This window comes from Tympanuchus pallidicinctus, unplaced genomic scaffold, assembly GCF_026119805.1.
Source record: "Tympanuchus pallidicinctus isolate F22 unplaced genomic scaffold, pur_lepc_1.0 scaffold5, whole genome shotgun sequence".
Classification (NCBI taxonomy): domain Eukaryota; kingdom Metazoa; phylum Chordata; class Aves; order Galliformes; family Phasianidae; genus Tympanuchus; species Tympanuchus pallidicinctus.
In genome coordinates, this window is record NW_026294769.1 from 48,052,358 (window position 1) to 48,078,978 (window position 26,621).

Here is a 26,621-nt window from a genome sequence, read left to right on the forward strand (position 1 = left end):
ACGCTTCTGCTTGATGGTTCCTCCTGACAGAGCAGAACCAGAAGTCATTTGCCCTTTTCTAAACAGGAAAGGTCAAAAGTGAATGACATCGTAGTGCTCTCATGGTTTTATGTCCAGGTCTGTATTACCCTGAGAAATTATTATAGATAACATTTATGAGCACGTATCCATATCTATGTGCACGTGTGGATAACGCACATATCAATTTGACAGAGTTTAAAAGGCGTTGTTGAAATAGTCTTCTCTTGAGTCCTTTTAAACTTTCAGGTCTCACCAAAGAGTTCATATGGGGGTTTGAAAAATGTACTAAGAAAGTGTCTTTTGTAGATGCAAAAGCTCTAAGTATTTGCTCACTGAAGGCTTTTGGAATGGCTGGTCTGCAGAGCACTTGTTGGTGTCCTTAGAACAGCTGGCAGATGGTGTTGTGCAGGCGCTGCTCCAGACACTGAGGCTTTACAGAATAGTGTCTCAAGTGGTTCTGCAGGGTGGATGTGGATCTTAAGTGATTTGCAAATGGAGTTGGTGAGCTGTGTTGAGGTACAGCCCATGTGATAAAAGCGTTAAGTACTTCCATCCTAATATTAAAAAAGATCAGTCCCCTACTCTCAGTGAAAGCACAGCCACCCAAGGATTTTTCCTTAATAAAAAAGCATCAGAACAAACATAAATAAGCCATTAATTTTGTGTGATTTTTATTTGCACTTTTGCATGTCTACTCTCAGGATTGTTTGGGGTTTTTTATTTTCATTCAGTAGACTTATTTCATTTTTTTCAGAGTTGTGGCATGGTATCATTGTAGTCTAATACATGAAATCATTTTGAATAGATTTTCATTAACATAATTGGTGAAGATTGTTTTGTGCAAGTAAAATTCCAAGATGCTGAGTTTCTGCCTGTAGAGACACGTCTGCAAGGTGTAGTACTTTGCAGCACTTCAGCTTGAAAACTGGAGGTATAACATAAGGCCAGAGTTTCTGTAGGTCAGCCTTTCATTTCTGAACTTGTCAATGGATAAAGAACAGAGACAGGAGAATAGCAAGAGGTAGAATAAATAACTCCAGGGGATGTTATTTTGGGAGAAAGTCAAACACTGCTGTGACGAGTAGCTAGAAGAAGTAGGGTAGCCGTGTACAAGTTCCGCATATTGTGCAGGCTTGACAAGTCAGGGTTCTTGGGGTAGGGATTCTCGAGCTGAGTGAGGTTGGGTCATTGTTCTGCTGACTCTGAGTTCTGTTCCTTGAAGTTCTCATCAAACAGGAAAGAATTTCCCTCCTTCTCTGACAAACTTCCTCTTTATAAGGGATTAAAGAACTGAGAATTTTACGGAGAGGAAAAAGGTATAAACAAAAGCAGTTTTCAGTACTTGAACCTCATTTACCAGAGTTGCTTATAGATGTTTAGTTTCACAAAGAAAAAAATAAAGTGGATTATTTTAGTCTTTGGCAAAACATAAGATCAGTGTCTCTCAGTATGAATTCTTAGGAGAATGGTGGCAAGCTGTCAGTGATAGTTAAAAATGTTGTTTGTATTCAAAAGATATAGGAAGGAAGTATGCAAACTGAGTAGCAAAAACTTCCAGGAAAGAGGCAGTAAAGACATGAAACAGCAAGCATAAAGAAAAAAGTCTTAAATTGTCAAAGACCACACATCTGTTTGGAGGTACAGATTTCTGTCATATTGCTGGTTTCAACAAGTTTTTCCTTTCTCAAACTACTCTGAGATCTACATTTGAGAATGAAGAGGTAAGAAGTGTTTGAGTATTCCGTTATTCCATTAAGAAATGAGGAGAGAAAACAAAAAATATGCTATTAAGTGAATTATATAATAATGTCTTTTTTACAACCTTAATTAGTGTGAACATAATTTTAATATATTCATCTTTTTCACTTTCTATTCCCACTGTCCTTTCTTCTCATTTTTCAAACTAGGGAATCTCATACATCCTTGTGTAAAATATGAACAGATTATTATTTTTAAAATAATTTTACAAATTATTTTAACATATTCCGTTTAAATTGTGAAGTGCAATCTTCTAGACTTCATGTGAACAGTGATAAATTCAGCAGGGTACTGGTTGTTTGATTTTATTCTGTCACTGCTTGGAAATAATGGTTGTAGGAAGGAAGCAGGAGAAAGGAAAGACAAAGAGATAGTTGAGATCCACAACTGTAGACTAGTCGAGTAACTCAAATTTTCAAATAAATGCTGTAATAAAAATTCCAAACACCTATTAAGTACATCAAAGAACAAAAATAGATGAATTGCAGTCAACAAGTCATGTCACGCCAATATTATTTCCTTCTTTCAGAGGATAATAGGCCTTTTGGGCAGATAGAAAGCAGTAAATTCTATCTGCCTTGTCATTATTAGAGATTCTGGAATTGTTTTTTATGACATATTCATACAGTAAATGGGCTAGAGAGATACAGCCAACTTAATGTATAAACTAGCTGGGTACAAGACCTCAAATTCAATTTTAAACAACTTTGCCACTCAGAATACTGTCCAAAAAATAGAATTGGTATTGGGACTCTCACAAGAGTCTTTTCTGGGTTTAATACTTACCAGTATTTTCTTCAGTGGGTTAAGTGATAGAGAGTGTGCTATGGAGTTCTCAGATGCTGAGGAACTGGAAGGGGTTTAAAGCATGCTGAAGGACAGGGTGTATATTGAAAATGTACATTTATTGTAGTACAAATGTTCAAATGTGATTCTAAAGCAGGCAATAAATGTCTTTTTTCTGTACGATCTCTTTCTGTTGTTTTCTCCTTACATACTTTTTTTCCTGTATGTTCTTTGTCTGTTGGATCTGGCTTTATACCTTGGCTAGCTTCATTCTGTCCTTACTGCTTCAAAACTTTTTTTTGCTGCTCATTAATTTCCTAATGTCTATTTTCTTTTCAGGTTACTGAGGATCCGTGACTTAGTCAAGCTGGTCTATTTTTAAGTTTCCTCATTCTTCCTTTTAGATGGTGACATTTCTTTATTTCTTTTAATTTCTTTTTTTTTTTTTTTTTTTTTTTTTTTTTTTCTGAAAGACACGTACTACTTTTCTGCCAGTGAAATATCAATTCCTCGATCACTGTATCTTATGTCTTAATATCCACTGCTCTTGTTCATCCTCTTTTTTTTTTTTTTAATAGAAACACTAAACTATAATGTAATGATTCTACTGCTTGACTTACCTTTACAGAACTGGTTCTCTTGGAAGTGTTGCTGTAAGTCTCCTTCTCTAGCTGGTTTTGTCACCTTTCCTATCTGATCTCAGCTTCTCAAATCAGTAGGGATTTGCTTTCCTGCCCAGCTCTAGGAGAAAGACTTCCAGACAGCTGTATGGGTAATTTTCTAACACTGGGCTGTTTATCTTCACCTTTATCTGTATACTTCCAGCTAAGCAACTTCTATTATCCACGTGCAGCCAAGGTGTGGAGCACATGTTCTGCTGGCACAGGGCAATGGCATATCTTTTTTCCCAGCCTAGCCAATCTATATGAATTACTCCATCCATTCTTAGCTATGCTATTGGCATAGATAGTATTTGTGTTCAATTTCCCACGTTTCTTTCTCTGGTACAGACGTCTAAAGTGTTCTGTAGATGGATTGTTTGGTTTTGTTTTCTTGCCGGGGACCTTGTATGACTATTACTAGAGAAAAATAAAATAAAATAAAATAAAAAGGAGCAGGTATAATTGGCAGATCGTCAGGAGAGATATTTCCTGTGAAGAGAGGAAATATTAGTGGTAAGGCACTACTGAAACACGAATCTGGAAGAAAGGTCAGGAAGAATAAATGCTGACATGAACCAGTCAGACACTTGTCATTATGGGAACAGAAATCCTCTAGTGAAAAAAGAAGCTAAGAGGCTGATCAGCCTACTAAAATAAAGACAAAGGAGTTGTTATTCGTAGGCAAACCTAGAGGCTGAACACAAGGGAAAGAGCCAGATAAGATAAAGGATGACTGATACTGGTACAAATGGGTGTAAATAGCTTGCAAATAACTTCAGCTAGTAGCACTGGAAGATGGCTGTTAATAAAGGGAGAAAACAAATTGCTGGAGCAGGTCCCATTAGAGAGGGGTTTGGGTTATAGTAAGTCAGAGATAAAAGGATCCAAAGAAGTGTAACAAGATGAAAATGCTTAAAGAACCTCCTCTGCCTCGGAGGTTGCAGCAGACACGGTAAAACCACCCAATAGTACCTCTTAATTCTGTGCTTTAGAAAAGATGTCACACATTAAATTCTGTCTCAAATATATAAATATATATATTTTGACAAAAATATTCATGCTGTTCTCGGTGGTGTGTAGCAATAGGACAAGGAGGAATAGCTTAAAACTTGAACATAGGAAGTTCCACACTGACATGTGGAAGAACTTTGCTGTAAGGATGGCGGAGTACTGGAACAGGTTGCCCAGAGAGGTTGTAGGGTCTGCTCCTTCTATGAAGATATTCAAGATCCATCTATCTGTGCAACCTACTGTAGGGAACCTGCTATAGCAGAGGGGTTGGACTTGATAATTTCCTGAGGTCCCTTCCAACCCCTGTGGCTCTGCAGTTCTCGTATCCCCTATGTAATTATCAGCATGGATTGATTTAACAAAGCTGCATCTACCCGACATGGTTTTTTGAAGCTACCAGATAAAAAGAGAAGTTTACAGAAGAGAGAAGTTACTCTTTGGTTTTAAGGATTATCTGAAGAGCTGAGTGGTAACTGTTATGTTTACTCTTTGTATCTAAGGATTGATTACTCATCTAAAAGTCAATGGTTGCCTAGTGACAAGCAATCATTATTGCTTGTCAATTATGCTCTAATTTGATTTCTTGTGTACACACAAAATATTGTCTTGGCCCAGAGCTATGCAGTTTTCAACAAGACAATCCAGGGGTTTTGGCATTTCTGTAATAAGCCTCCTGCATGTTTTGGTTAATCGATGGGACAGTTTGCATGATGTTACTTGTTTTTATGTTCAAAGGCAGAATAAGGAGGCACTGTTTTGTTTGATTGTTATGGCTTGTTGTTTTTTTGTTTGTTTGTTTGTTTGGCTTTTTTTTTTTTTTTTTTTTTAATCCTGTAATATATTTTTTTAAATATTTATTTATTTATTTATTGCCAAATAAAAATAAACCATATAAAGCAAACAAAAACCTGTGCAGGTCTTCTCTGCTGTGTACTCTGATGGTCTGGGCGACATTGACTCTGGCAATTTGAGTTGTCTGCTCTCTTTTATTTCAGTATATTGGTAAACGAAGGTAAATTCCTGGTGAATGTGAATTTACTGATTGTGAGTTCCTTCAGAATACTGAAAACAAGACATTGGAAACACAAGTCAAAAGGACTGTAAAGCAATCAAGCTGTAGTTTACAAAGCTCTGCTTGTGCTTCTTCAGATTCTTGCTACTAAAAATCAGATTCTTTTCAAACAGTAATTGTTGTTCTGAAAATTAAAGTGAATACGAAATACATAACAAAAGGAAGTTTACAGGGGTGGATTGTGATAGGACAAAGAGAAATGGTTTTAAAGTGAGACAGGAGTGATTTAGGTTAGATATTAGAAGGAAGTTCTTCACACAGAGGGTAGTGACACATTGGAACAGGTTGCCTAAGGATGTTGTGGATGCCCCATCCCTGGAGGCATTCAAGGCCAGGCTGGATGTGGCTCTGGGCACCTGGTCTGGTGGTTGGTGACTCTGCACATAGCAGGGGGTTGAAACTAGATGATCATTGTGGTCCTTTTCAGCCCAGGCCATTCTATGATTCTATAAAGATATATTTCCACTGTATCATCCTTCATTTATGAGGGACATGAATTTTTAAAATATGTTTATTATTTCTGTCAGATTTCACCCGTACAGAAGTTTCAGACCAGAATTGTTTTTGTATTGGATCTGGACTACACATACAATTCTGTGGGGGAGGTGTGTGAGCCCCTCTCTGTTTATCTAGGCATATCCATACTGGATGCATTATTTTGTGGTGGCGGTTTCAAAGGGAACAGCTGTCCTGTTTGCCCTGTTGGCAGCTGCGGAGGTGAAGTGCAGCACCCACCTGTGCTGGAAATATTTCACAACTTCACAGGAGTTTTGGGAAAAGGCAAGGAACCCTTTTTTGGGAATACTCATGTATAAAATCATCCAGTTTGGTCATGGCAGTTTTGTGGGTGATTCTTTTACTTTTTAGTTGGGATATCTATTACCACTATATAGACAAAAAAAGAAAAAAACAGACACATGATAGAAAGTCTGCTTACTTTATTAATGAACAACAGTAGTAGTGAGTGACATTTCAAAAGCTACACTACTGTTATGCCATCACTTTCCTTTTTTAATCCATAAGCCGTGTAACTTTCTTTTCCAAAAAATATTGTACAGTATCCATACATAGAACTGTCTTCTTGCACATGGTCTGTGCTTCATATGTAGTGATAAATGTATCATGACATGGTGAAATTCTGAGCTTAACAAAATGTTGCTTATTTTGATACGCCATTTCAATTTATAGCTTACACAGAATCATAGAATCATTAAGGCTGGAAAAGACCATGAAGACCATCTAGTCCAACCATAAACTAGTCACTGCCATATCACTAAACCATGTCAATAGCATACGGAAGTGTTCATGTGAAAATGAAGCATCAGGGTACTTTCTCACCAATCAGACACAACATGGAAGCATCTTATAAGGGTTTAAGTCTAGATTATCCTTTTTTTTTTTTTTTAATCCCTAGGTCTTGTTTTACTTTGGTTTTTCCACTATTTAACAAAGAAAGGGTCCAAGATCATGATGAACCATCAAATAAACATGAGGACTTAGTATGGTGATGTCATCTCCATATTTTATTCATCCATGGAGAGCTGAATGGAAATAAGAAGGAAGTATAAGGAAGTGGGTATTACTTTTGCATGTGGCATCAACTTGTTCTCTTACAGCAGCTACTCTAAACCATATTTGGAACAGGTCAGAAAGGAAACACAGGAAAGAAGCACAAATATTGCCTTCAGGTTTGCTGTATGGGTTCAGTTTCTCCTGCAGGAAGTCAGCATCTGGCTGGGTCCTGAGTGCCAGGGCAGAGCTGCAGAAGAAGGGATCTTCCATCTCCTCAGCCGGCAGAGTGGAAAGGGGGAATGGCACGTTTTAGAGCCTGGAATATATCAGCCTATAACTAATGGGCCTTGTTCATAAGGAAAACATTTTCTGCGCATGATTCTCCAGGAGAGGGAGCTAGAACTGTCTGGAAATGTCAGCAATGCAGCCTTGCCAAACACTGCAGCCTCGCCCCATCCTTCAAACACTGGCAGCATCATTCCGTGCAAACAGCTGCTGCCGGGGGACTGTTGCTCAGAGCCACCGGGAACTGCCCCAGGCAGCTGCAACTGCAAGCAGAAAACAAATTCCCTTCCTTTTTTCTACGTCTGACCTGTTCTATGCCAAGAATCACTAGCAGTGCAAAACAATTCTGCTATGGCAGTGCAAAGACCCAAGCGTCTCACTGCCTTGTTCAGATAATTAGCAAAACACGCACTCCTTTTCTACATTTATCTTTGTGCACATCTGAGACACCAGAGGCAGGAGGCAAACTGAGAGCAGAAGGGAACTAGAAATAAAATATGCAGCATCTTGCTGTTCAATAAAAGGTAGGAATGCTTTCTGGATCACTGAGCTGGATCTGTAAACTTGTGCTTCCTAGTGATTTAAACACATACACAGAAAACACAGCAAAGTGGGATCTTCTAGGAATACTGTATTACATGGAGAAAAAACAGACTTATGAAATCTGTTAGAGGCTGATAATGCATTTGGAGTTTTGAAATCATCAGTAATTAAAAGAAACTGAAATAACTGGTCTGAAAGAAGAGTCAAGGATTCAACAAAATACTATAGCTAAAATGGCACAGTGTCTGTTTCCTCTGGCAAGTCAGGATCCCTAAAGAATGTCAGCTGGATTAGTGCCTGCAGAGATGAAGCTTGAGTTGCACCCTACAATGGGGGGTGTGAAAATAGCTAAGCAAGCTTTTCTTGGGAGATTCCTGGGTTAAAGAAATGCCCATCATCACAGGCAGAGATTTGCACACATGAACACCTATAGATATATGAATGAAAAATTACTGAAAATTATTAAATCAGAACCTCAGAGAAACATGTTACAAACTAAAAACCAATCTGCTTTGGGAATGAGGTGGAAGGATTTCAGAATTTGGCAAATGTGCATATGTGAAAGCCCCACTTGCAGTTCACTGAATGAAACTGCTGTGCTCAACGACTGACCAGTGACTGCTTAGTGCAGTGTTTGAGGCAAGCTGCACTGCCATTAGACTCCATGGCAATATTGCTTCTGTATGATATTTGTTGGCCTTGACTTGAGCTGGTGATTGATACATCCGATGGCCAGCATAAAACAGGAGCAAAGGCTGGGCGAGAGGATGAATGGAAGGAAATGACTTCAGACAGGAGATACAGTCTTTACTGCAAATTCTTAGTTTTGATTTATGTGGGCAGAGTGTGGTTATGGAAACGTCTCAATTATTGCATCCTGTGAGAGAATTGTTGCAGGGCTTCCACTTGTTCATGCTGTGGCGATGGAGCATTGCAGGAGGAAGGTACAGAGGCAGGCAGCTTCCCATTTGTTTGAAGATTTCACTCATCTCGAGTAAAACTGAGCTATGCATAACTAGGGCCTACATTCGGTAACTTTGGTATTGACAAGGCCAAGAGGTTTTGGTAACTTCTTATTAGGAGGTACTTCAGGTTGCAGTACCACCACATTGCCCTTTGGTCTGCTGAAAGCAGCCAAATACTGAAACACTACACTCTCAAGGATTATGCAAACAAGGGGAATATTTGCATAGAGAGCATAATATTGACATTTGCATGTACACAGTGCTACTTTAAATCACATTGAACAACGTTACAATTCAGGCTGCTTTGTTAGATTTACATGCTTTTCAAATTAGGTCTGATTCAGAAACAAAATAATATGTGTTTTTAGCTTCTAATCAACTATTAACAGGTGATGTAAACACCTGGAGCATTGTATTGCATTCAAACCCATTTAAAATATCCATCCAACAACTGAAGCTGCACTCTGATTTTTCTTCAGTCATCCTATTTTATCAAGAATATCCACAAGAGCTACTACATTACAATTATAATATTTTCCAATACATGACAGTGTAGTTGTGTGGGAAGAAATATATCTGAGGAAACACCTTAGCAACTGTCTTAATTGTTAAGAACAATTTTCTGTCTAAGGAGACATTCTTACAACTACCAAGATGTTTATTTTTAAAAATTACTTGTGTGTAAATATTCTGAAATTGTATACTGATTTTCAGCAATAAATATATTATTTTGTTTGCTCTTTTAATTAGAAAATGGGCAAAATATTCAATAAATTCAGCGTATGCTTTTTAAACAGAAGAGGAAAAAGCCTAGGGACTCATGAGCCAGAAAATGTATAGTTACAGAATACTTTTTTTTTTGGTTTGTTTTAAGTGACAAAGACAGAGCAGAAGTTTTACTGGCCTTTATAAAAGAACAGATCTGTGAGGAAAGAATTTGTACGGCAGACAGGGGAAGGCAGCTGTCCCAGTCAGCAGTGAAGGGCAGCAAAGGAGGGCATTTAACTTACATTACTCCAGTGACTAAAATACAACCTCTGTGGTGGTGTTTCACTGAGGCCCTTGGGTAGAGGTCTCTCTGAGACCCCTGGGTACACTTACCCAGAGTGTCTCATTTGCAGAAACTATAAAATACTTTTCTGCAGTTGGTTTATGAACTTGACCTATGCTAAAGTAAGAAAGCTCATCCAGTTCATTGTCTGTGAGTGTTCAAAAGGAAACTTTTAGTTTAAAATACTAGTTTTTCTTTCAGTGCCTATTTTTCTCACTACAGATGTAATCCCCAAATTATATTCTCCTTATTATACTGTGTGAATATCCTTAGCTAATCTGTGTTGCCAGGCCCTCTGCTAGTCATTGTATTCCATTTCAAAAATTGTTGGTAATCTTTTTGTCTATTTATGCAGGAAGACATTCTTATCCCAACACAAATCTGGATATCAGCAATAGCTATAGGCAGTAATTGTGAGAGCAATGAATGAAGCTTGAGAATCTCTGATAGATGGAGGTGTAGCCACAATACTGACAATAGCAGCTCACTAAGTAAATAAAATGGTTGTAATGTGTGGTAGGTGATTAATATACGAAATTTGGGAACCTAGAACCTAGAATTGAGTGTGGCACATCTTTATGTGAAGAAAATGAAAGCAAAGATCATAGAGAAGAGGCATCCAGATGTTATATCAAAAGAAGAAAATCTTCCAGAGGAGTAAATACCTGTCAGCAGCTTGTCTTGATTTCTTGGTCTTCCTTACATTAAATTGTGTGCCTACAGATGTTCTCCTTGTTGTTGGTGTTGTTTTCTGTTGTTGTTGTTGAAACTTTTCATATAAAGCCAGTGAAAACACCATGATTATGGAAGTTATTATTAAGAATGAACTGATGAGGCTGTCACTTCTTTCATATTGCTTAGGGCTCTCATTCAAAAGGAATTCAAATGAAACGTGTGTAAAACTGAAAAGTGAAGAAGAATATTGCTATATAAGAAGTTGTGAAATCACGATAAAATTGCTGAATCAGTATCAAAATGAAATTACAATGCCTAAATTTAGAGCACGGTGAACAGTAAACAGAACACCGAGTGACAAGGTAGCCCAGCTCTCCCACACTGAGTTTAATAATCCAGCTAAGCAGTGCTTTCCAGTGTTAAAATAAAGCATGGACTTAAAAATAACTCAATTTAAGCAGTTCAAGCTAAAAGTGTTCTGGTATGTGTTCCATTGATTTCTGTGTAGCATACCATGTGTCACACGCCCACTAACTGGTTGATCACTGCAGTACACATGCTGGGAGTTGAGACTTGAGTAGGGGGATATGCTACCTGAAGCTGGGTATTACAGTGGTGGGGAGCTGCCCACCTGCACCACGCTACCTCTGGTCCCCAGAAGTGCTGCTGCCAGAGTCTGGGCACTGCAAGCTAGCATCATCACCAGGGAAAACAAGTTAGGCAGAAACCGAAAGAGAAATCAGAGGCTGAGAATATGATGGCTGAATATTTGTGAGTGCTGTGGAATGCTGCTGTCCTGATGGTCAGACAATGAGAGAATGGCTTAAGATGGAAGGGACCTTAAAGACCGTTTACTTACAAGCCCCTGCCATGGTCAGGGTTACCATCCATCAGATCAAGCTGTCTGGGGCCTTGAGCAACTCTGGGATGGGACATCCACAGCTTCTCTGGGCAAGCTGTCAATAATGGCAATATAACATCCTCAAGCAATGACAGTCAGCCAGCAATTCCTTCACAGGCTTTATCCTACATTGTGCTCTTTCAAGTCCTCAGATGTAGCCAATAGGAGGGTTGCATCCCAGCTTTCAAAGGTGGATCTGTAATGAAAGCATAGTTCCCAACTTGTTTATCACCAGTCATAACAGAAATGGTTTTTAAGGCAGACAGGAGGAGGCTTCAAGCTGCAAGTCTTTTAAGACTTTTTTTTCATACATGCAGGCTCTTTGGTATTACTTACGAATTGCTTCTAAATTTGCACATCTTCCAATAAAATGAAATATTGTGGAATCAAAGCCTATAATCACTACCAAATACTAAGTATCAAGTGCCTTAAGTTCCCTTAGTGGAGCTACATGTAAGTGCTGGTGGGCAAGAATCAATTCACTGGTTATCTTTATCACGGGTCTGCAGTTTCTCATGATTTGCATGGCACACTTGGGATCACACCATGTCAAATGAGTGTGAGGTCTGGATGGAAGCAGTGATTGCATCTGCTCTATGTAGACTCATTGAGCATGCTAATGGTTGTTAAGAAAGCTCCAGCACGTCACCTGGTTAAGAATCTGCAAAATTTACAGAACTAGACCAACTCAAGTTAAACAGTCTTCCTAATCACAGGATCACAGAATGGCTGAAATTGGCAAGGGCCTCTGTTTCCATGCAGGTCCGACCCCTGCACAAGCAGAGATACCCAGAGTGCCCAGGACCGCAACCAGATCATAGGATCACTGAACTTAATATGGACTCCAGTTGGTACTGTGGCAAGAAGTGACAGCCAATACAAATCTGATGGAGTTTCAACTGCAGAAGGCTTAATCCAAATCAGATCAAGAACATATGTTAAAGATATAGATTTTCCTTCTAGTTGAATTGGAGTGATTAGACTCATTATATGCTGCAATATATTGGCTCCTAGTGAAAGGTAAGTGTAATCGCAATGTAAATTTTGAACAAATTCAAAACATTCACTCAAAGCTCTGTATTTGCTATTTAAAAAAAATATTAAGTATTTGTGGTTGAAAATAGATTTGGTGGTGGTGCTTGGAGAAAATGTGAATTTAATGCTTTTTAGCAATTAGAATTGTTATAATGGTTAGAACCATTATAATGTTTTATATACCAATGATCCAGAAAATAAATCAGTTACTTGACAGGGAAAATACTGTTCCTATATGAAAATAGACAAATTACAAAATCTTTACCTCAATTTATCTTTCAGGAAGGGAAACTGCCACCAATTGTGTTTCAGTACAGAGAAAGAAAGGTACGTTAAATAAGAGATACAAGAAGTAAAATAATGTATCTTCTTTATGTGATAGTAATGATCAAATTCTAAGACATGTATATACATATGTACATAATATCAGATCTTCACTCACAGAACCTCAGAAAATAAAGCTGAAAGGGAGTTGAGAATCTGTCTTCTCTGCACACTGAAACTGTTGAACTGTGTTTGAAAACTACAACAGAAACACCTAAAACAGAAAAGCCCCTCTATGAGTCTGTTAGTAGAAACAGGCTGATCTATTTGCTGTTGTTGTTTTTGTTCCTTTTGTTTTATTTTGTAGGAATTTTTACAGTGATGGTAAGATCTACTAATAATCATTGGGCAAACAAAAAGGACTTCAGCATTTGCCAGTGGCGTTGATACAATCAGAAACTTTATAAGAGTGGTTTGAAGATGTGAACGTAAAAGTGTGTGAAAAGTGGATGCAAGTAATAACACTGAATATAGGTAATCTGAAAATTTGAAATGAATAATTCAGAATGATTTAAACAACAACAACAGAAAGAACAACAAGAGCATTGAATAGGAAAATGGTAAAGGAAACAGTTTTTCCAAAAGGAGATAAGGGAATACAAGATTTTCTGGAATGTATCAAGAGTGACTCAATAGATTACTTTAGTGTTTTCAGAAATGAAAGAGGATGAATATGCAAAAGCTTAAAAGGATAACAAAAACTGAAGCTGAGTATTATTTGTTAGCCTTGAATTCACTGGCATACTCATTAGTGAGTATTATTGAAAAGCATGGTTTTAAAAAAATAGCTCAATAGCCAATGACTGTAAAACTCTATAAAGTACATATTTAGTGAATAACCTCTAAGGTAACATGAAATTTTTTAATGATTAGTGAAGACAATTTTAAACTAAAAAGCCAGCTTGTCTGAGGCTCATCACAATAGGCAGATTGCTGGTAAAGATGTATAAAATTACTTCTTTGTTTTGTTTGGAAATATATTTCTTTGTTTAAATGCCTACTGCAAATTGGGGGAAAAAAAATCTGAATAAAGTGAAAATAAATGATGGGCCAAATGAATGCCTGAGTAACTTCAAGGTTAAGTGAATTTGCACGCTTTTCATGAAAAACTCTGGTCAGTTTTAAGTATAGAGCTATGACTAATGCCACCACAGAGTTTATGAATGCGTTTGTACATCCTTTTTTGATGTAGAGTATACTTTTTTCAAGACAACATTTGCTTAACTGTAGTAACAGAATGTTGTAACGTAGGAGTACGGCACAGGCCTGTTGATTTTGTACTACGTTACTTTATATCTTTTGAATCAGAGAATGTTGTAGTAAAGCATGGCGTATTTATCCAATATGGGTATTTTCATGTTTGTGTTTCTAAAAAAAATGATTTCACACTTTAATTAATGCAGTAAATTCTTTTTCTATTTTTTTTAAATTATCTAATTAAAAGATAATTTCACATTATTTCAGAGTATTCCTGACTCTTTTTTTTTTTTTTTTTTTTAATAGAAAGCAGATAAAGGTCAATTTATTTAAAATGATTGAAATTTCAAGTAGTATACACACAGTGTGAGCTTGGAAATAATTTGACTAATTACTATTCAATCTGTGATCTTAATTGTACAATTTTCTGATAATAATAATTAAAAAGGTTCTAAATAGCAAAAAACCTGCACAGTTAGCTAAATCAGTTTTTCACAATTACTTCTTGTATATAAGTGGATCAGAATGAGGATTTCTTTCACTTTTCGGAGGAGCATATGCATAACTGTGTGCTATTGATTTGGTATAACTTTCAGATCTTTCAAAGCTTGATAGAAGGATACTAACTACAGTAAGTTGTGAAAATGTGGTAGTTACATCTTTTTAGTGGTTTTAAATTGGCAGAGGGCAGATTTAGACTAGATATTAGGAATAAATTCTTTTCTGGGAGGGGTGGTGAGACACTGGAACAGATTGCCTAGTGAGGCTGTGGATGCTCCCTCTCTGAAAGCTGGAATTCAAGGCTGGATGGGGCTGTGAGCAACCTGGTCTGGAGGGACACATCCTTGCCTATAGCAGGGGGTTGGAACTAAAGGTCCCTTCCAACCCAAACCATTTTATCATTCCATGATTCTGTGATGTGTGGAGACAGTGAGAGCCTTGGGGATCTGAGTGGGCTGAGGTGCCCATGGGGTGGGGATGTGGCGTTGGCCTCCATGCAGCACTGGTGAGGTCACTATTGGTACTAAAATCCAGGCACAAGGCTCAACACTTTGGTGTGTTAAGAGGTTGTTTCCACTTTTCTCCAAATTTTTGTGCAGTTCTACATTTACCACGTTCTTTTCCTGTGGTTTTTTTTTTTTAAGTTATCAAAGCCTCTCCACTTTTTGAATCCATGATGTTTGTGAAGTCAAAAATAAAAAGTGTGAAATAAAAGGTTTGCTTATTCTAGAATATATTCAAAGTGATGAAAGGTTGTTGTTTTTCTCTCACAGATGTTTATTATCAAAATTGGCTCCTGCAGTAGATAATCATGTAGTTTCAATGGTTTCAGACTTCAGAACTAAGGAAAAACAGATATTTTCTTCTCTGCAGGAGTCCTGGAACTCAACTGCATCCTCTAAAGTTGTAAATGACAGCATATGATAGTTGCCATAGTTGCCACAGGAGCATAAGTTTAAAAGCTGTATCCTTAAAAGATCTTTAGCCCATGGGGAGAAACATTTGTCAAATGAGTTCTAAATTCTAGGGTGTTCCTATTGAATATCTGACATATATGGTATAGAACTTCCTGTTTTATCAAATCCTTGCAATGTGAATTGTTTAAAACTTGCCCTGTCTATAAAACAGTTAGATGTGTTAAGGTTCTGAATGGGACAGAAAGCATAGGTGTGCCCCCTCTGAACCATTCAAATCATATTAAAATTTCCAGTTCTGTCTAGACTACAGCTTTTTAAGCTTCTATATTCCCTGGTTATAATGTAGGCATTGAGCCAGCAAGATTTGTGTCTGGTTAGCAGCACAGGTTGATCGAACTGAAGAAGGGAAGCCCAGAGGTATCCTGTTCATGGATTGCTATCAGTCTTGTGTATTGGCTCTGTAAAACTAACTGCCATGGGCAGTACTATTTAGCAATACAGTTATCTTTTTGGATCAGTGGAAGATACCATCCCATGTACTACCATAGCTCTTTTACTCGACTAAGCTTCCACTACATTTTCTGGATTACAAGGTAAGCGCTATCACTGCTGCACACTGCTGAGAAAGATAAGAAAAGAGGTTTTCACATTAATTTCAACAATATTGATCATTTATGGTGTTAAACGGCACCAGGTATTCTTAATATTTTCATACTAATTCTGTCTCAGGTAAAAGAAAGGGCACTTTAAAAGCTGAATATTGCGAGGTCATAAAGCACTGCTGGCAGCAGAGCCATTTCAGGAACTGTAACTATCATTTGGGAATATGCTTTTATGCTTTCCTATAGCAAATATGTTGATTGTTCCTGGAGCCTTCATGGGAAAACAAACGTCAAGTGATTTAGCTCAAGTCTGCAAAAAAGTTACTTTTTTACTTTTTTGTTGTTTTGAGTACCATAAAAATAGACTTGAACCGAAGGTGTTTCAAAAGTTCTAGCCAGTATTTCCCTGACCTTGCTGCAGGTGCTGTTCTTCCTTGGGTGCCTGCCAGAATCCAGCAGCAATAGTTTTGCAGCACATGCTCTACTAGAACCTTGCACCAATCTGAGGAATGTGCAAGTTCATGGTGTTACTTGGACACGCAATCGTACATCAGCTGCGTTACCAGAATGCTGATGCATCGCCTGGGCAAAGGGCTTTTTTGCAGTTATCACCTGCCTGGGTTGCTGCCCCTGGGAGCTGTATTGCAATAACATCAGCCCCATAAAATGCCAAGGTGTTGCTGCAGGGAGAGGTCTGGCAAACTGTAATTTCCTAAGTGGAGATGAGTTTGTTATGGTGATAAATCTTTTTCTCATAACTGCTGCCCACCATCAGTGATTTTGAGAAATTTCTGTTGATCCCTCAAGTCTCTCTGGAAAAAAAAAAAAAAACAACAAAAAAAACCAGTCTCAACAGTATGGGAAAGATAACCTGGCAAAGCTTCTGGCATGTCCTTTGGGTTTGGTTGTTTTGTTTGTTTGTTTGGGTGAGGGGAAGGTTGTTTTTTTGAGGGGGATGGTTTTTTTTCCTTTGAAAGCAGTGCCAGTGTTTTGTGGGCAAAGTGTTAACTTGCCTTTTTTTCTTTTTACACTCGGTAATTTGCATAAAATCTATTATTATTGGCACCCCAAGAGACTTTTATGATAGTGTGGAGAAGAAGGGACTACAGAGAAACATAGCCAAAGATAGCTGAAGATGTGGGCGTGTCATATGTGATAAATTTGTCAGCAATTAATTTCTTAATGAGAGGCATAACAAATAGAGGAATCCCCTTAAGATGTGCTATTGGAAATCCCATATGTATTTTGATTTCTTGAATGCTCTTCTGGGAACAGAATTAACATTAAAATGCATGTTATTCTGCCAGTAATTTGGGCTGAAAAGCAACTCTTTGTATTTTTCTTCCATTCACCCACACCCTTGAAGCATTTTGGCAGCAATATCAGTAGGACAGTCACTCCTCTGATATCTGATGCTTTGCACTGCATGTTTGGGGTTACAGTGCCTTAACAGCAGAGCTGAAGCCAGATGCATCCTCCAGCTTAGGGAGCAATTCCTGTCACTCATATGGTCCATATGATTAAATGCCTCTTGGTCCTTTTAGGAAACCATTTGCTGTCCTGCAGTGTTCTCTCATTCACACACACTTCTGTGTCTCTCCATTTAATGTGTCTCTTCCTCTGCTCAGCCTGCTGTGTGCCGTAATGCGGAAGAGCAGACCAAACTCACAGTGATTTATGAGTGCTTCATGGATAGAAGCCAAGGCTGCTGCAGGCTCTGGTAACTTTAGTAACAAAATACTAAGGAAACATTACCGAATTTTCCAGCTCCCAGGTTGATCTCAATTAGAAAGCATGTTATGATGAGTTCTATCCTTAGTCTCTTTTAGCACTAACAGGGTTAAATAGCAAAGTGAAAGGACATTCTTTTCATTTTCTACCATGGAGGCACGACTGGTAACTGTGATGACTGTATATCTTAGTAGGTGAAAAATGACCAACCCTAGATGAGCAAACACTGGCAGAGAACATAGAAGCAGACACATAATTCACAGGCCAGACAGCAGGAGATAAGGCACTGCATATGAATTAAGAGGATGTGGGTGTGAGAGCAGCACTGAAAGAGGGGATTTAACTGCTTCTCTGAAGGTGCAATTACACAAACAGCGCTTCTGGCTGTATCTTATCTATAGATACCACTCAATAGCAGAAATTGGTAAAAATAAAAAAATAAAAAAATCCACACACAAAAAATATGTGGAAATAGCAAGCTTGCTTCCAGACAAAATAAATGACAATCATCAGTTAAAAATACCTATAGATAACATCTGCCTTTTAAGTAAGCAGTATAGTTCTTGTTTCTTTCTCAGAATGTGTGTTTTGGTTCACATTTACAGACATTTTCTTTTGTTTTTGACAGACTTTTCAGCATGTTCTTTCCAAAACATGGATTCTGGGTAACTATTGTCTAGCAATGTCAGCTGCCTCAGTGTACCTTAGTTAAAATAGTTACCTCAGTGTACCTTAGGTTAAAATAGTCCTTTTTCCTTTAGTTGTCTTGCATTAATATCCTCAATATCCAGTAATATCCAGTGAGGGTTTTCTCCAGACATGGATGAGGAGAAAAAGGGGCTGGGAGCAAAGTTAAGAGGCATTTGTTGAAACGAGAAGCAGCTTCAAAATGTGAAGCCAAAGCAAACTTTGTTTTCTCACCAGGCTCTAATTGCAGCCTTTTGGGTTGATCTCTCTGGCTGTGCGGTGATTCTCTAGGTCAGCCTGTAAAGGCTGATGGAGAGCTCATCTCTCCTGAGAAGCAACCTGTGCAATGCAGGGTCAGCATCTGAAGCTGTAGAGAGCTCCTGGATGTCTGAGGACACAGACTCAGGGAGGCTCCTATTCCCTCATTTATATATTTTGCTTTTTAAAGAAGAGATTTATATTTCCTGCGTAAAAATTTTTGTTCTCCCAAAGTCACAAACCTCCAAGCAAAAATGTTTTATTCCCAAGGCTCAGGCATGATCTGAGGGACAATTTATGAGTAAGACACACATTGTTCATACTTCAGCTTGCCAAGCTCTGGGCCATTTAGGCGAGCTTTGTGGAAGCAGCTGATTGCACTTTAGGTTTGTAAGGACAGTCTGGGTTTCCTGCATATCTATCTAATTTAGCTGCCCTTAATGATCCTGTACATATGTCCTGGTGTAGTAATACTGTATTACAAGCCATCTAGCTTTTATGCTGAAGAAGCATGCAATCACTGTGACTGTTGAAATAAATCTTTGTAAAACTGGGCAGGAGTTTTTCATACTAGATTTCAAAATAAATTGAACTCCTTCAGCAAAGCTTTCTCTGTAATCTTGAGAAAGTTAGGGTGATCCTATAGGAATATTTTGTTCCACAGGCTTTGTTTGATCATTTAAGTAACTCTATAGGCCAGTGCTCAGATATAATTTTCTGGCTTTTTTTATTTTTATTTTTTATTGTAGTAATACTTTCCATCTGGATACACTTAGATTGTCTGGTTCTAATTTAGCCAAATGACAAACAAACACATTCTTAAGTGACTAGCTCTCCATTCAAAAGTCTCATAGCTTAGTTTTCCGAATTATGCATGTGAACTATTCGATTTTTTTTGTAGCATGACTAACATTAGATTTTACAAATTATTTATAAAGCAGACAGAAGTGACTGCATAAAACATAATTTTCACGTATAAACATAGGACTTTCAGTCAAGATCTGCTATTCTAGCATTTAACTGCAAATAGGGACTGACTGCAGTGTTTCCTACACAGAAAAATGTACAGATATAATGCTGGCTGAATCATAGAACCACAGAATAGTTTGAGTTGGAAGGGACCCTTAAAGGTCATCTGGTCCAAATCCTCTGCAATGAACAGGGACACCTACAATTAGATCAGGTGTTCAGAGCCCTGTCCAGCCTGACAATTAATGCCTCTAAGGAGTGGGGCATCTACCACCACTCTGGGCAACCTGTTCCAGTGCCTCAGTATCCTCACTGTAAAACACTTCTTCCTCGTATCCAATCTAAATCTGCCCCCTTTTCATTTGAAACCATTTTCCCTTGTCCTGTCAAAACAGATCCTGCTGAAGAGTCTGTCCCCTTCTTGCTTACAGGCACCCTTTGGATACAGAAAGGCCGCTATCAATCTACTCTGAACAATCTGAACTCTACTCTGTCCTATTGTGCTCCTTCATTTCATAGATGGGAGGGAAAGCATGAGCAACACAATAAATTCCAGAGCCAAGTGTGTTCATTCACCTGAATGAGATGATTTCAACACAATTTTGCAACATGTATATATACAGCGTTTTGTATCTTCCAATCACAGTGCTTTTGTTTGTACTACTGAGATACTCATGTCCTTGAGGAGCAGTAAAATCAGCACAGTCCCTCCATAGCTCTATATGTACTCTTACCATGAATTCTGCTTATGGAAGAGTTACTGTTCCTGGAGTCGACAGAGCAGGGAACTCATTGTGTAAACAGTTAACATCTTGCCTACAGGTATGAAGCAGATCAATCCCCCAGCTCCCAACCTGCTTGCTAGAGCTCTGTGAATCAGCAGAGCCCTGTTGCAAGGTTTCAGACTTTCAGATTTCATTGCCATTCAATGTAACATTTAAGTGCATTTCAGACCCTGCATTTTAAACCAGCTCTAAGTACAATTTAGGGATCTATGCAACTGCACTTAAATTTAAATTCCATTATGTGACTGAATAATTTATAAGTGTGTACAGAAAAGGTTAATTGATGGTAACCTTACTTCTTTGGATGTCAGAAGTATTTCAGCATTTCCTGATGATCTGATTATCTCTTGAAATGTCTTAAATTTTCTTTTCCAGGTTTGCTTCAGCCTCATTCAATTTCACCTCTCTCAGTTTTGGGAAGACGATTCTGTCATTTCTGTACATGCTTTATAAGACATTATGAGTGTGAGCATCACTGCTTTGTAGAGGGAGGACACAAAGCAGAGAAAAATCAAGTAACTTTTAAAAAAGTATACAAGAAGTCATTAAAAAGTAAGACTGAATGTTTTTGAAGACTTTGTCAGCCAGGGACCTGCATGGGAGAGGAGGGAAATTTTGACAGCTGTGGTTATGGCTAAAAGATTATACCCATAATGGGGAAGATAGGACTAGATGAGAGATGGTTTAGTATGCATGGTTGTTCTGGGTTGGTGGTTGGACTAGATTATCTTAGAAGTCTTTTTAAATCTTAATAATTCTAAGATTCTATGATTATATGCCTTTCTCCAGTCCCTACTGCCACAGCCTCGAATAATTATGTATAAATGTCCATTTGTTTTAAATTACTTGTAAAAGTACATTCCGTAATGCTCTTTCTCAATATCATTACAATGCTCAGATCTTATTGTGACTTTGAACAAGCTCACAGGGTAACATTTATAAAGTATAATGCTTTCAACAGCTTTGCTTTTATGTCTGCTTTTAGCCACTTTGTGCAGTCACAGAAAATATGGAATAGCTGCTAAGACATCAGAGATGGTTACCTTTTCATTCTCTTTGTAATGTATCTTTCTTGTAAAACTAAGTCTTCTGAATGATAATGGCAAAAGTTGTATTTGATGTCTTGTATGTAAGGATATTATGTGCCAAGAGTAGTAGCATCTGAGTAGGGTTTCCTTGCTTTTCAATATTTCAGATGCTCATTTTCTAGTCTTCATGCTTACGTTGTGCTGCAGGAAATGCTCGTATTATGCTAGATAAATGAATGAGACCAGGCAGGGCACAGAATCAATTCTAATAGTTTCATGATAGGCAAAAAGACAAAGACTGCTTTAATCAAATCTCCCCACACAAGTAAGCACTATTTAAGCTGAAGTTAAATAGACCCAAGCTGAGGTGCACAAAATGGCAGACTTAAGCTCTTACAGTCACTCTTAAAAGAAATCAGTTCTGCATCTGATCATATCTAAGTGATCAGATCTAAGTTAGATTTTCCTTCCCATTCCATTTGTTATCCTCTTTAATAATGAACACTTGTTTAATGATGATTTTAGGGATCTGTACAGACTTTGCCTCTTCTTACTGTCCCAACTATACAATATAATTGCATTGCACCTTACAAGTGCTGCTGGGGACAATTTATATATAACATGAAAACTGTAAGAATTGTCTAGCATATACTCACAGTATACCTACATGAATGTCAGTGTGCCCACTAAGGACTTAAATGAAACTGTAGATACAATAAGTTGCAATATCCATGTATAAGTGTTTATTCTATGTCAGCTAAATTCACTGTCAGGATCAATAGTTTCATTTCAGAGATTTTTAAGACTGAGATGTGATAATTAATCTAACAAAAGGTGTCTTTCGGCAGAGCTAAAGCTACAAATAGATGTTATGAAGGCTTAAAAGATCTTAACAATAGTTGCTAATCTAAACACTGGGTGTTAAATTAAGCCAAAATACAGTGTTGAGTCATTACAGTCATCAGCTTTGTTCAATTGAAAACAGAATGCTAGTTTATATTGAAAGAAAAATAATGAGAGAAGAAAAACAATTTACATGTTGGCAGAATGTTTTTGAAAGATATTTTAATAATAAAACCAGCTTGGTCTGAATGGTCTATAATATGTGACAACTGGAGATGCTGAGTAAAAATAAATTTAGATTGCTTACGTTCAGAAATGTGGGCAATTGAAACAGATGGTTTACGTGAGAGATCAACCAAGATCTCATAACAGTGAGTTAAGGAGAATAGAAGTGCATCTAACTTTAGCTAACCCAGCCCAAAAGAACTGTGTGAAACAGACAGGAGTAAATCATGCCTTTGGAGGTGTTTGGCTTCTGCATTGACTAGATAATGAACTTTAACTACTAATTTCTGTAGTTAGTAACAGTAGTGATGGTTGCATACAGTTAGAGGTAATTATATTCATCAATAAAAATCCCTCTACACTCCTCCCACTGTGCTACCTGCTGTAGGAAACCTGTGTTAGCAGGGGGATTGGACTGAGATGGTATCCAAAGGTCCCTTCCAACCCTAAAATTCTGTGACTTTGTGATTTTTAAATAGATTTAGACTTATGTGGTTACAGATAAGTGTCTACAGATGCAAATAGGAAGTGTACTTTTGTGTGGAACAAGTTATACATTTACATTTCTCTTTCTGCATGTGGAATATCCTGGTCACACGTGAGCAGAAGTGCTTTGCTTCTGTAGGGATCCAAGTCACGATGTGTAACTGATACTGCACTGAAACACAATATCAAGTAGTACTCTTCTCTGTCCTCAGCTTTTCTTCCTGAACAGTTGGCTTGATTCAGCCTACTTAATTAAACACTTCCTTGGAAAACAAGATAAGCATTGTAATTACAATTCTATCATGAAATCATGGTCTTCAGATTAGGAAATCTAAACATTCCCCAATAAAAGACAACAAAAAATCAACTTTTGTTATTTAAAATTAAGAGGAAACTCCATGTGGTGGAATAAACAAAAGCTAACAAGCTAATTACAAACTGAAATATACTTTTGACAGTATGAAAATTCCAAACAATCAGTTCCAAATGTTAGAAATGCGACTAATGGTTGAAATAGCAACAATCAAGTTTTACTCACTTATGCCAACCTTAATTTCCTACCCTGTAAATCACAGACGAATCTCATAAACAAGAGAACCACTAGAGATGTGATTAATGAGTTTTTACAAATATGGTGGTGCTGGCAGACCAATTTTTGACAATATGGAAAATGTGGGGAATAAAAAACCAAAAAGATCTTTCTCAATATGAATGAAGAGTGGGAATATTTTTTCTTCCCAAGTGGGGTAAAATAGCCTTGTGGAGGTTGCTGCACAGGAGCTACATTGCAGCCATCTCCTGCAATGCTCCTGTGGCCGTTGTCAGAATTTGTTATACTCCATCTGCCAATCCATGGTGCTGCTGCTTCAGCTGTGCACCATCCTAGCAAAGCTTCTGAAGCAACTGGTCGGCTTTATCCACAGGATTTCTGCATTACAGTGTACAAAGCAGTCCTTTGGCCACCCACAGTCATCTTCTGCTCTGATCTCACCACAATTGTTCCATGCAATGATTCCAAGGAGAACAGCTGGTGGTTTTACCTGAACCAAGCACTAGCACCCATGCCATTTAGAGAGATTGCCTTTGCAAAGCCAGTTTTGGGAATAACGTTGCTGCAGTGACAGTGGAAACATCACCTGAAAAATTATCTTATGAACTGTTAAATCTGCTTGTGTGTATGAAATGCCACATGGCAACAATTAAGTTGTTTTTAGAAGTGTGAATCACCAGTACGGAATTGGTACTGATGAGTCTGTAAGAAATGGTTTGTTGATGTGAACCTTATTTTCAAACAGTAAAGCATGCTACTTAAGAAGTGTTTTTACTGAAGTATTGAAGAAATCTGCTGTTTTTCTTTGGAATAAAGGTTGGTTTTTGTTGTTGTTTGTTTTTTGACTGGCTGATTGTTAATGTATGCTGTAAGTGATGTGGTTTAAAATTATGATTAAATTGATTTTTATACCTGAGTTTTCTTGAGCACTTCTGAAAAGTCATATGTATGTCTGTCTTTGACAATGATTTTTTTTTCCTTTTTTTTTTTTCTTAGCTGAGTTGTAAGATGAAATAAATCATAATTTGAGAAGCAGACAGGTGTCTTATCAGAACATATATAAGTGCAAGTGATGTTCTCCACAGATTTCTAAACAACATGCTACCACTGAACCAGCAAGTGGCCCTTGTTCTGACAGCTCTGCTTCAAGAACGACAATTTGAACTGGTGACATTGAATGCCAGTGCTGCTGAAAAACAAATAAGTATTGCAAGAAAACAAAGCTGCAAGACAATCAAACAAAAAAGTTCCATAAATATTGGTGTCTCTTATTATCAGGGAAGGCTGAATTTAATGCAAGCCATTAATTATGATTCCAGTCACTTTGGAGAAGTTTCAAAGCTGTTTTTCAGCTGTTTTCAAACCCTGATCCTGATCAATCTAATATAAATTCTAGTCCAAACCGTCTTCAGCAAAATGCCATTAAACCATTTCAATCTGTTAAATACTATTTTTAAATCATTAACTATCACAAATATTCACACTCTCCCTATCACAGACCACAAAATGAACCCAAGTAAATTCAAGGGACTGGAGGAAAACAATTTGCTTTCTGGTGCCCAGAAGTGTGACTGGGCTCATGTATTTTGCAGAATACTGGACTAAATACAGGACTTCCCTTCTTCAAACATACTTTAGAGTGTAATCAAAACACAATTCTGAAGATATGCTTGTATGTTGTGAAGGTTATAGAGCAGATTGTCTTGAATGCAATTACACAGCATGTGCGAGACAATCAGGGGATCAAGCCTAGCCAGCATGGATTCATGAAAGGCAGGTCCTTCCAATTTTGTCTCCTTGTGACCCACCTGGAGGATGAGGGAAAGGCTGTTGATGTAGTCTACCTAGACTTCAGCAAAGCCTTTGACACTGTCTCCCACAGCATCCTCCTGGGGAAGCTGGCAGCCCATCTTCATGAAATCCTTGTTTGTATACAGCAGGCTTCTTAAATGCTATCTTCACCTGAAACTGTGTTCCAATCTAACACAGAAATCACAAGAGTTTGAGTGATGACCCTGTGTTTAATCTTTACTTTGATTGCCTTCTATACAGTGGCATCAATGGGGAAAAAGACAACAATATTCTGAAGGCATTGACATAGGTTGAATTAATTTACTGTCTCACTTCAACCTATAGTACTTGGAAGAAATATTAATGTGGGATTTTTATCTGTTCTCAATGTGATCTTTGTCAGGAGTATGAGATGTCTGAAACAAGTTAATTAAAGAATCTTTAAAAATATATTTCCTTCTGAAACAGAGCTGAGAAAGCTGTCACATTAAATAGCATTTCTTTTATTCTAAATTTGCCCCCTGGTTATGCTTGATACCGCAATCTTTGAGTTTTGAAGCTCTGACTAAGCACCTCACTAGAAAGGCATGATAAAAACAGTTTATGAACCTATTTTACCAAATGACTTTTTGCAAGGATAACTGCTCCATATAAAAATTAAAACAAAACAAAACAAACAAAAAAACCATGAGAGATTGTTTCATTCTGAACATCTTAAAAATGGAATTTTGTATCTACCATGTTCTAGCTGCTTGCTCCATAATTTATTGTATAAAAATCTAGAACTTTGCAACTATGAGAAGTCTCTTCAGCAGAGCAATATCTTTTCCTCCCACTTTTTGGACATTGTTCTGATGTAAAAATTGCTTCTAATTAGCTCTGAAATTGGTATGCTGACATACTCTGTTTTTCCCACACATAGTGAAAATATGAACTCAATTTTTTACTGATATTCTTTTTTTTTCCCCAAACCAGCAGAAATTTACTGTTGCATTCACAAAAGTGTCTGAAATACTACATGCAAGTATCATAAACTCAACTTTTGAAATTACTCACAATTCTTCCATTTGTCTTGTACACAGAAATGATAATTTGTGAGAAACTATGTTTTTTTCTACATAGTGAGCTACCACTGCTTTGGAATAATAATAATTCATTCAGATTTCTCTGATTATCCTCCCTAATTCATAAATACATATTTGTCCTTAATGCTGTTTTTCGGCACCTTATGCCTGGGTTAATGTGTGTTGGCAACAAACAAGAATTTGACTGCTTCTGGAGACACAGATCAGATTTTGCAGCGTTCATTTTGCTGTGATTTTCCCTTTTTAAACATATGGAAGAACAAGGACTGTAGATCTGAAAATCCTTTTTAATCAAATGGGTTATTGGTGGCTTTAGGTAACAAATACATTCATCCATTTTCAATTGCAGACAGTTGTAAATATGC

At 37.6% G+C, this 26,621-nt stretch overlaps 1 long non-coding RNA gene across 2 annotated transcripts in view; it reads left to right on the forward strand.

Annotated features, from left to right (window-relative positions):
- LOC128091099 (uncharacterized) overlaps positions 1-25,854 on the forward strand; it is a 40,972-nt gene extending 15,118 nt beyond the window's left edge. The window contains exons 3-5 of one of the 2 annotated variants that reach the window (XR_008211237.1): positions 12,560-12,604; positions 12,909-18,355; positions 18,572-25,854. This is a non-coding gene — a long non-coding RNA (uncharacterized LOC128091099). The remainder of the gene's footprint in view (positions 1-12,559; positions 12,605-12,908; positions 18,356-18,571) is intronic. The other variant, XR_008211238.1, reaches the window with a different exon arrangement.
- The last annotated feature ends 767 nt before the right edge of the window (positions 25,855-26,621 follow it).